We start from the raw sequence: 7500 nt of genomic DNA, 5'->3' as shown, positions 1-7500 counted from the left end.
TTGAGAGTGCTGGCTACCCGGACCTTAAGAATGCCCGTGAACCTAAAACAAGTGCCGCAGGTCGTGCTAGGCGGAATAACAAACGCAAAAGGAATGCTGCGAACGAAAATCATGACGATGAGGGTGACCAGGACAGTGACGATGACAAAGATACCGACTCGCGTGCGTCTAGAAGGAGTACTAGCACCAGAAAGAGAAAGATACCCGGCGTTTTCCATTTACCAAGAAATTCCGGAAATTCCGGTTGGGATGTAAATGGAACACACGTTTTTGGCTCGTTCCACTGGAAAATTTCCGGAATAAACGGAACTTCTGAAAAGGTAGTCCTGTTTTCCCGTTGGAACTTACAACTTTTGAAAGGTCTTACCACTTCCAGGCTATTTCACGGCCACATTTTTAAATTTTGGCGCGTAAAATCGCAATCACTGGGCGGCGAACGGACCTGAGTTAAATGGAACACGTTTTTCACCCGATGGAAATTTCCACCGAAATTTCCGGAAATTTTTTGTAAATGGAAAACGCCCACCGACTCGCGTGCGTCTAGAAGGAGTACTAGCACCAGAAAGAGAAAGCGTCTTACGACATTCGAAGTCACAGAAATCATAGTTGAGAAAAACGTGAAATCGCTGATAGAACTGCAAGCTTTGGCTCACCAACAGAAAAAAAGAGGGAAAAACAGATCTTGTTGAATTCCTAGTAAATCGCACGCCAAGGGCGGTCGCAGATATATTGAATACTGCATGGGAAATCGAGAATGCTGCGGAGAAACTGGCACGATCCAAGAAAACTCGCCTAGAGTTATTGCAAGAAGCGAAAGAAAAAGAATGCACGGAGGGTTGTTTTGGGCTGTGGAAGATTTGTGCCGAAGAAATCCTAGCCAATAATCAGGTCCCACTACAAGTATTTCGCGACGTAGTGTGTCATCTGCTGATAAAGGAGAGGGGTAAATACCGGAAGATTATGATCACTGGAAATGCGAACTGCGGAAAAACTTTCTTACTTAATCCCTTGACTTTGATTTTTGACACTTTTTGTAATCCAGCTTCCGGGAGCTTTGCTTGGGTTGGGGTTCAGAATGCTGAATGCATTTTCTTGAACGATTTTAGGTGGTCGCCACAAGTTATACCGTGGCATGATCTGTCACTTATGCTAGAAGGTCACGTTGTGCATTTACCGGCGCCGAAAACTCACTTCGCAAAGGATATTTCACTAACTAGTGACACCCCAATATTTTGTACGGGTAAACATAGACTTATGTACATCAAAAATGGAATTGTGGACGAACGTGAATGCGGTATGATGGACGTTAGGTGGAAAATATTTCATCTCACGTATCAGATCCCGCGGGAACAACAACGACAACTCCCATCATGTGCTAGGTGTTTTGCAGAGCTTATTTTGCCCTCAGAACATAGTGGCTTGGTCGTAGACGGTTAACTTAATAAAGAAAACCCAACAGAGAGAAAACACCACGGTTAACATCGGTTTACAACGGTTAACAACTGTTCAGAATAAAACAATACACTGTGATGTTTTTCTTTTTGAAATGCTGTTAACCGTTGTTAACCGTTGTTAATCGTTCAAATGACAATGTTTCAGTTTGGTAATCGTTTAATCTTTGTCTTTAAGAATTTTCAGAGTCTTTTGCTGATTACTACACGAGTTTTAAATTTAAGAGCAGGCGTTTTTGTAACGGAACAACTCACACCGTCAAGGCAACCAGGTACTATACAGTCTTTATTTGCAGTTAGTCTGTTGTCACTCGCGTGACGTGGTATGGCACGATAAAGCCATAGTTTTATCTCCACATTTAGTGTTTCTACTAATGGGCCAAGTATTGGCTAGTATTTTGTTCTCTGTCCCTTAGAAGATATAACTAAAGAAATCCGATTATGCATTGATTGTATGATTTTGTCGACTACAACAACTGGCATGTTCTTAATTGTTCTAATAACACGCTCACTGAATTCTTCATAAGTTTCACGTGTAATATTTAACTCAAGAGCTTGCTTATCCAGTTCTACTTTAACTGCATGAAAAAAAATTTCAATACAATGAATATCACCGCTCCTTGGGGGAAGTTTCAACTGCTTTGCTCTTTTGTCACATAGCGCGCGGCGTGCTAGCGAGCCATTTTGAACAGGACAGTTGTCCTGTACAAACAATCGTGACCCATCTTTGTTGGCTAGTCTAAACATGTTCTCTAAATCATCCTGTACAAATTTGGCAAAGTGCGCGCCGTCTAATTTATCATACTGATGACACACAATAGCACCTTTGCCGTAACTAATAGCCACAATCACCTTCCCAACTTTTCCACCGCTTCCCACTTTGCCCCCTTTTGAAGTGCAGCCGCGCATAAGACCCTCGCACTTCTTGCGCCAGATACGGCCGTGAGTCGCACTGGCTTGATCTGCTGGGTTCCTTTTATACCAAAAACTAACGCAATCTAAATAAAAAGCTACATTGTCTTTCCACACATCCTTTGAGTAGTCTTTTCTGGTGTTTTTGGCGAATTTTAAGCGTTCTTTTAAGTCCTTTTCTGAGAGAAGGCCATTTTTCCTTGCTCGAAGGAAATAGTAACCTTCCCTTTGAAGGAATCGCCTGATTGTTCTGTTGCTCACATGTTTTGGGCTTATCCCAGCTCTCGCCATTAGCCTAATGGATGTAAAATTACCCTCTTCGTGTCTCAAACTGGACAAAGTTCGAAGAATGTAGCGTTCCTCTCGCAAGCTCAGTTTACGTGGCCTTCCTCCAAAATCTCTGTTGCACTCCTTTCTTTGATCGTGGTCAATTATCTCGTCTTTTTTTATCCTATAGACCGTGGCTCGTGAAACACGGCATTGTCGAGCTATATCCTTGATCGATAATTTCTTTCCTTGTGTTAAATACTTAATATACCCTAAGCCCTTTGGGACGGGCTGATTTCACCATTAAACACCATGATTTCTTTGTCATGTACGTAGAAAGCCGTTAAACAAAGCGGCTTATTTTGGACGCATTGTAATTGCTTAATTGGCGTTTCCATTAATTTGTTAGAAAGCTCATTGAAAGGGCAATAACTGGGCCAAAAATCACTATCTTCTGAACTTCCATTGCGAAGATACAGCAATTTGATTAATATGCCATGTCAGACAACCCCGGACAAAACTGTTGAGAAATTTCAATCCAATTTTCAATTTCGCGCCATGGTACCATCGTGTCCAAAAGAAGCAAATTCGCCCCCCTCCGCACCCCTGGTGCAATGTTGTTTCGGCTTAGCAGCTCAAGCGTGCATTTCTTGTGTTATCGAAAACAACATTAGGGGAGGGAGGAAACAGTCTTTTAATTTGCGACAGTAAGCATTTTTGTCAGGGTGAGTGCAAAAAAATAGGTATTCTTGTAATGTGTCTCAACAGGTTTTGCCCGAGGTTGTAGCTTGCAATAGAGGCTAATGCAGGGAATTTTTTTCAAATGCAAATACTTTTTAACAGATTCCCCCGCATTAGCCTACATTGCAAGCTAGTTCCAGTCCAATACTGAGAATACGAATATGATCTATTGCACATTGCAACAAAGTTATCTGTGTCTCTAGAGAATAGTTGCAAACCACATACCGTATAGTGAAAAGATAAATAGCTAAAATGAAAAGTTTTGTTTTTGAAGAGCGTGAACTTTTAATTAATTTCCCACATCTGACCCGTTCCATAACTGCCGTGATAAGCTTATTCCACATGACTGACTTTCGAAAACCGAATATTTTAAAAGAAAAATGGGTAAATAAAGGACAACTAAGTTGCCATGGTGGCTGAGAAGACACAATAATTTCCGCGAACGGCGGTAACGGTACCATATTTAACGAAACCGAGGACATAAATACAAGAAATGAGACTAAAATTCCAGTAAGTATAGCAATACACTTGATCAACTCAGGGAAAAGTCAAGACAGTTGATGTGCACCTGTGGGCTTGATTTCAGATATGTGTCTAAAATGACAAAATATGGAAGGAGCAGCTGAGATGAAACGCGCAATGCTCGGAGCCAGAGCCGGCGCTTGCCTTCGAGCCCAATGTCGTCGACGAAATACTGGGAGCACTACATGAAAACGGAAAGAATGTGAAGAATCGAACGATTAACTATAATTGTGCTTTGTTGTCTGTGCGCAACATACATGACTAATTGACACTCACTCCCCAGTAGCCTGATATCATTGACAAAACGAAAGAGCAAACCGTGACCTTTTTAAGCACCCAACAGGTCTATTGTGAAGAGTAAGACAATTATCATTGTCCTTAAACATAAGACGTGTCCCTTACTACGGAAGACCTCAACCAGACTAGCAGACCAATGGTGGTATCGAAAACATGGGTTTTTGCTCAAGTGGTGCTCTTCTTACGAGTCTTGAAACCTGGTTTATTCACGTTTCTTCCTAGCCTTGTGGTTCAGAAAAACGGAAATCAATCATAAAGCCCTGGGGCAAACCTGCATTTTTTTCCTTCCAAAACACTTGACCGTGCCCTATATCCTATATAAATGCCACCCTTTTTCACCAGTACTTTTTATGCTTTGCGTTTGCCTAGATTACGTAAAAACGTCTAATCAAAGAAACGCGCTTCATTGAAGTTTCTGCCGAAAACAAACCGCGGCAAGTCATACAAGGGCATCTGGTCTGTAAAAGCGTTTCAATCTAATTTACAGCAAGCTGTACTCAACCCAAAAGATATGTCTCCATCAAGGGTATTTTTCGTGCATGCATTCTTTGGTGCACTGGTACGCGGAACTATCGTCGTGCTGTGTGTTTTAGTAATGAGACAGGATGCTACAGAAGAACCTGACGGGGGATCCAAAAAGTCTCCCCAAGAACACGACGAGAGAGACTAATAAGCCTGAAAGGTAAGAGATGTTTAGCAATTATTACCTTGCGTTTGCCAAGATTTGTCAAGAAAAGATTACCTACTTCCAAAACCCCTTCAAAACGCGTAACAGGAATTCCTTATAAGGAACAGGAATTTGTTATAAGAAGTACTTGTCCAGTTGTATTGCAAATATACAAATTTAAAAACTCAGTTTGCAAAAATGATTACTCATGAAAATAATTGTGCTGGAAGAGTAACACAAATTTGTTGAACTGCAACGGAAAATGAGACCATTTCGAGTGGTAATCGGTCTGCAGTATTCACCAATTGGTTGCATCAATGGACAGTAACAAGACAGCGCTTATACCATGTTGTTTCCATCGAGTAATTTCTTTTCTCTTCTGTAAGCGCGTGCGTTATAACTAAAAAAAATTAAACCTAAAGTCTTACCCTGTATTTCTTTTGCTTTCTGGCAGAGACGAATTATGCAGCATTTTGATGTTTGGAAGACGCAATACAGAAGATTTTTGACATACATAATCAGTTGACTGTTTGACATGGACAATTTACTAACTAAAATTTGGTTAACTACCTATGAAAAAATTGTTTAGCGCACGTTCCATAATGTTACGGGTGAACGGCTTAGTTTTAATATTGAAAGCGCATCGTAAGCACCAGCTTCTTAACTTACGTCCAAAACTGACTCGAATTAATTAGATGCATGCTGCTACATGTGCTCGTCTTTGAATAAATGTACTAAATGAACCATTTGAATGCCAAAATAACTGTCACGAAGGCTTCTGAACCAAACTGAATAAACTAAAACTAAGGATATTGTGTATGACTTCGTCTCACTGTATTTCTTTCATTTTTTGTTATTGCAATCGCGCACATGCACCGCCAGATTAGGAATCGAAAAACCACTTGACCCATGGTATGTTTGCGAGAAAAGACAAGCCCGCTGAATGAGACTGAGATGTAGAAAAATCCTCGGCGAAGAAGAAACTCAGAGACAAAAAAAAAACGACAGGCCGTTTTGATGATTTGATTAAATTTAATTTCACTTTTATTTCACCACATACAAATCACACGTAAAGAAAAAGAGAAATAAATTCGCATCAGTTTCATGGACTCATGATGGGAGCGAGTTAATGGCCTATGACGAACTATGACTTTCTCTGATGGGCAGAAATAGTTTTTAGAGTCCTACGGAATAATAGTGGAATCGAGAATTGTCTGGGTAATTGTTTTGAACTGATATCTGCTTCACTTGTAACAGCACTCAACGTGCCAATATTCAAAGTTTTCCCAGTGTGAAAATTTCCCCAGTCAATTACATGTGCGTTTTTATAATCAATGGTTTGTGATCAACCACGCGTGGGTGGCAATGTCTGAGCCTTTTCTGAAGGCTATGTTACTATGATGATGATAATAATAATAATAATAATAATAATAATAATAATAATAATAATAATAATAATAATAATAACAACGTACATGGTCGACTGACTTAGCTACACTGAGCTACCTTACAGACATGCCACGAAAATAAAAGGAAAACATATGCACATCTACATCAATTTTAATCCAGTTTCTCTTGGGTCCAAGAGAAAATATAAGCAAAATTTTGGAGGGCAAACAAAGAGTATTAGACCCGTTTCAAACGTCGTTGTGCCACTGCCGTGCCGAACTCAATTCATCGCTCTTATACCACGTCAGTAGCACTGCGTTTGAAACCATGTTACGCCACTGTCGTGTAGCAAGACAAGCTCTGACGCGACATAGTTTCAAACGTCGTGCTACTGCCGTGCCGAGATAAATTAATAAATTGAAATACCATGTAAAGACATTACAATCAACTCCTGGGCCCAGTTGTTCAAAAGCCGATTAACCCTAATCCCAGGTTAAAAATCGACCAAGCTTAAGGAGTCTATTTCTCTACTCCAAAATGCTGTTCAACGCTGATATTCGGCAACAGTTTACCTTAGAAGAAGTCAATCTTGAAAAACCAAAATAAGCAAAAGAAACTTTCACCAAAAAGTCGAAAACATGAAAAAAAAGTTTACGCTAATCTTGGATTAAGTTAATCGGCTTTCGAACAACCGGGCCCAGGTTCTGCCTTTTTGATTTACAGTAAGCTTATTTGGACAACCGCTGGTCTATTTTCATTGTTTTCATAGTTGGAATTAGGCAAATTCGACGTCTGAAACCAAGTCGTGGTAACGTCGTGCCAACTTAGCACGACACTAGCACGACGTTTGAAACAGGCCTTACTGTATTTTTCATAGTGGCTAATACAGGATTAAGAGAAACCTTTTGGAAGAACGAGAGACACCGGAAAAATTAGTAAAACAATTTAACAATACTTATTTCTAAGAAACTACATTTGTAAGTGTACATTGAACGAAGACGCTCTACTCTTTCCAATTCCAGTCGGTAAACTACAAAGCTGAAACCATAAATTTGTTGATGTCGTAATTATTAAGAGAAAGGATGTAAAGCTGGTAACATAATGTGCGATACGGAGTTCCGTGTGACCTTTAATTGGTTACGGCTCCGGCTATTTAACAACGTTTTCCAACGCGATTAATCATTAGAATGGCTAATCGCGTTTCGGCATGTCGATTGTGATCAAATCGACTATGACTTTATTTTAAGCAACTCA

At 40.1% G+C, this 7500-nt stretch overlaps 1 protein-coding gene and 1 long non-coding RNA gene across 2 annotated transcripts in view; one reads left to right on the top strand and one right to left on the bottom strand.

Annotated features, from left to right (window-relative positions):
• Positions 1–7500, bottom strand: part of LOC137970585 (adenylosuccinate lyase-like) — a 68389-nt gene that overhangs the window by 47063 nt on the left and 13826 nt on the right. The window lies entirely within an intron of this gene.
• LOC137972179 (uncharacterized) lies at positions 3310–5649 on the top strand. The gene is made up of 3 exons (XR_011117040.1): positions 3310–3355; positions 4560–4872; positions 5312–5649. It is a non-coding gene; the product is annotated as an uncharacterized lncRNA (long non-coding RNA).

Source organism: Montipora foliosa, chromosome 9 (genome assembly GCF_036669935.1).
Source record: "Montipora foliosa isolate CH-2021 chromosome 9, ASM3666993v2, whole genome shotgun sequence".
Classification (NCBI taxonomy): Eukaryota; Metazoa; Cnidaria; class Anthozoa; order Scleractinia; family Acroporidae; genus Montipora; species Montipora foliosa.
The sequence above is the reverse complement of the archived record's forward strand: the minus strand, read 5'-3'. Positions and strand labels throughout refer to the sequence as shown.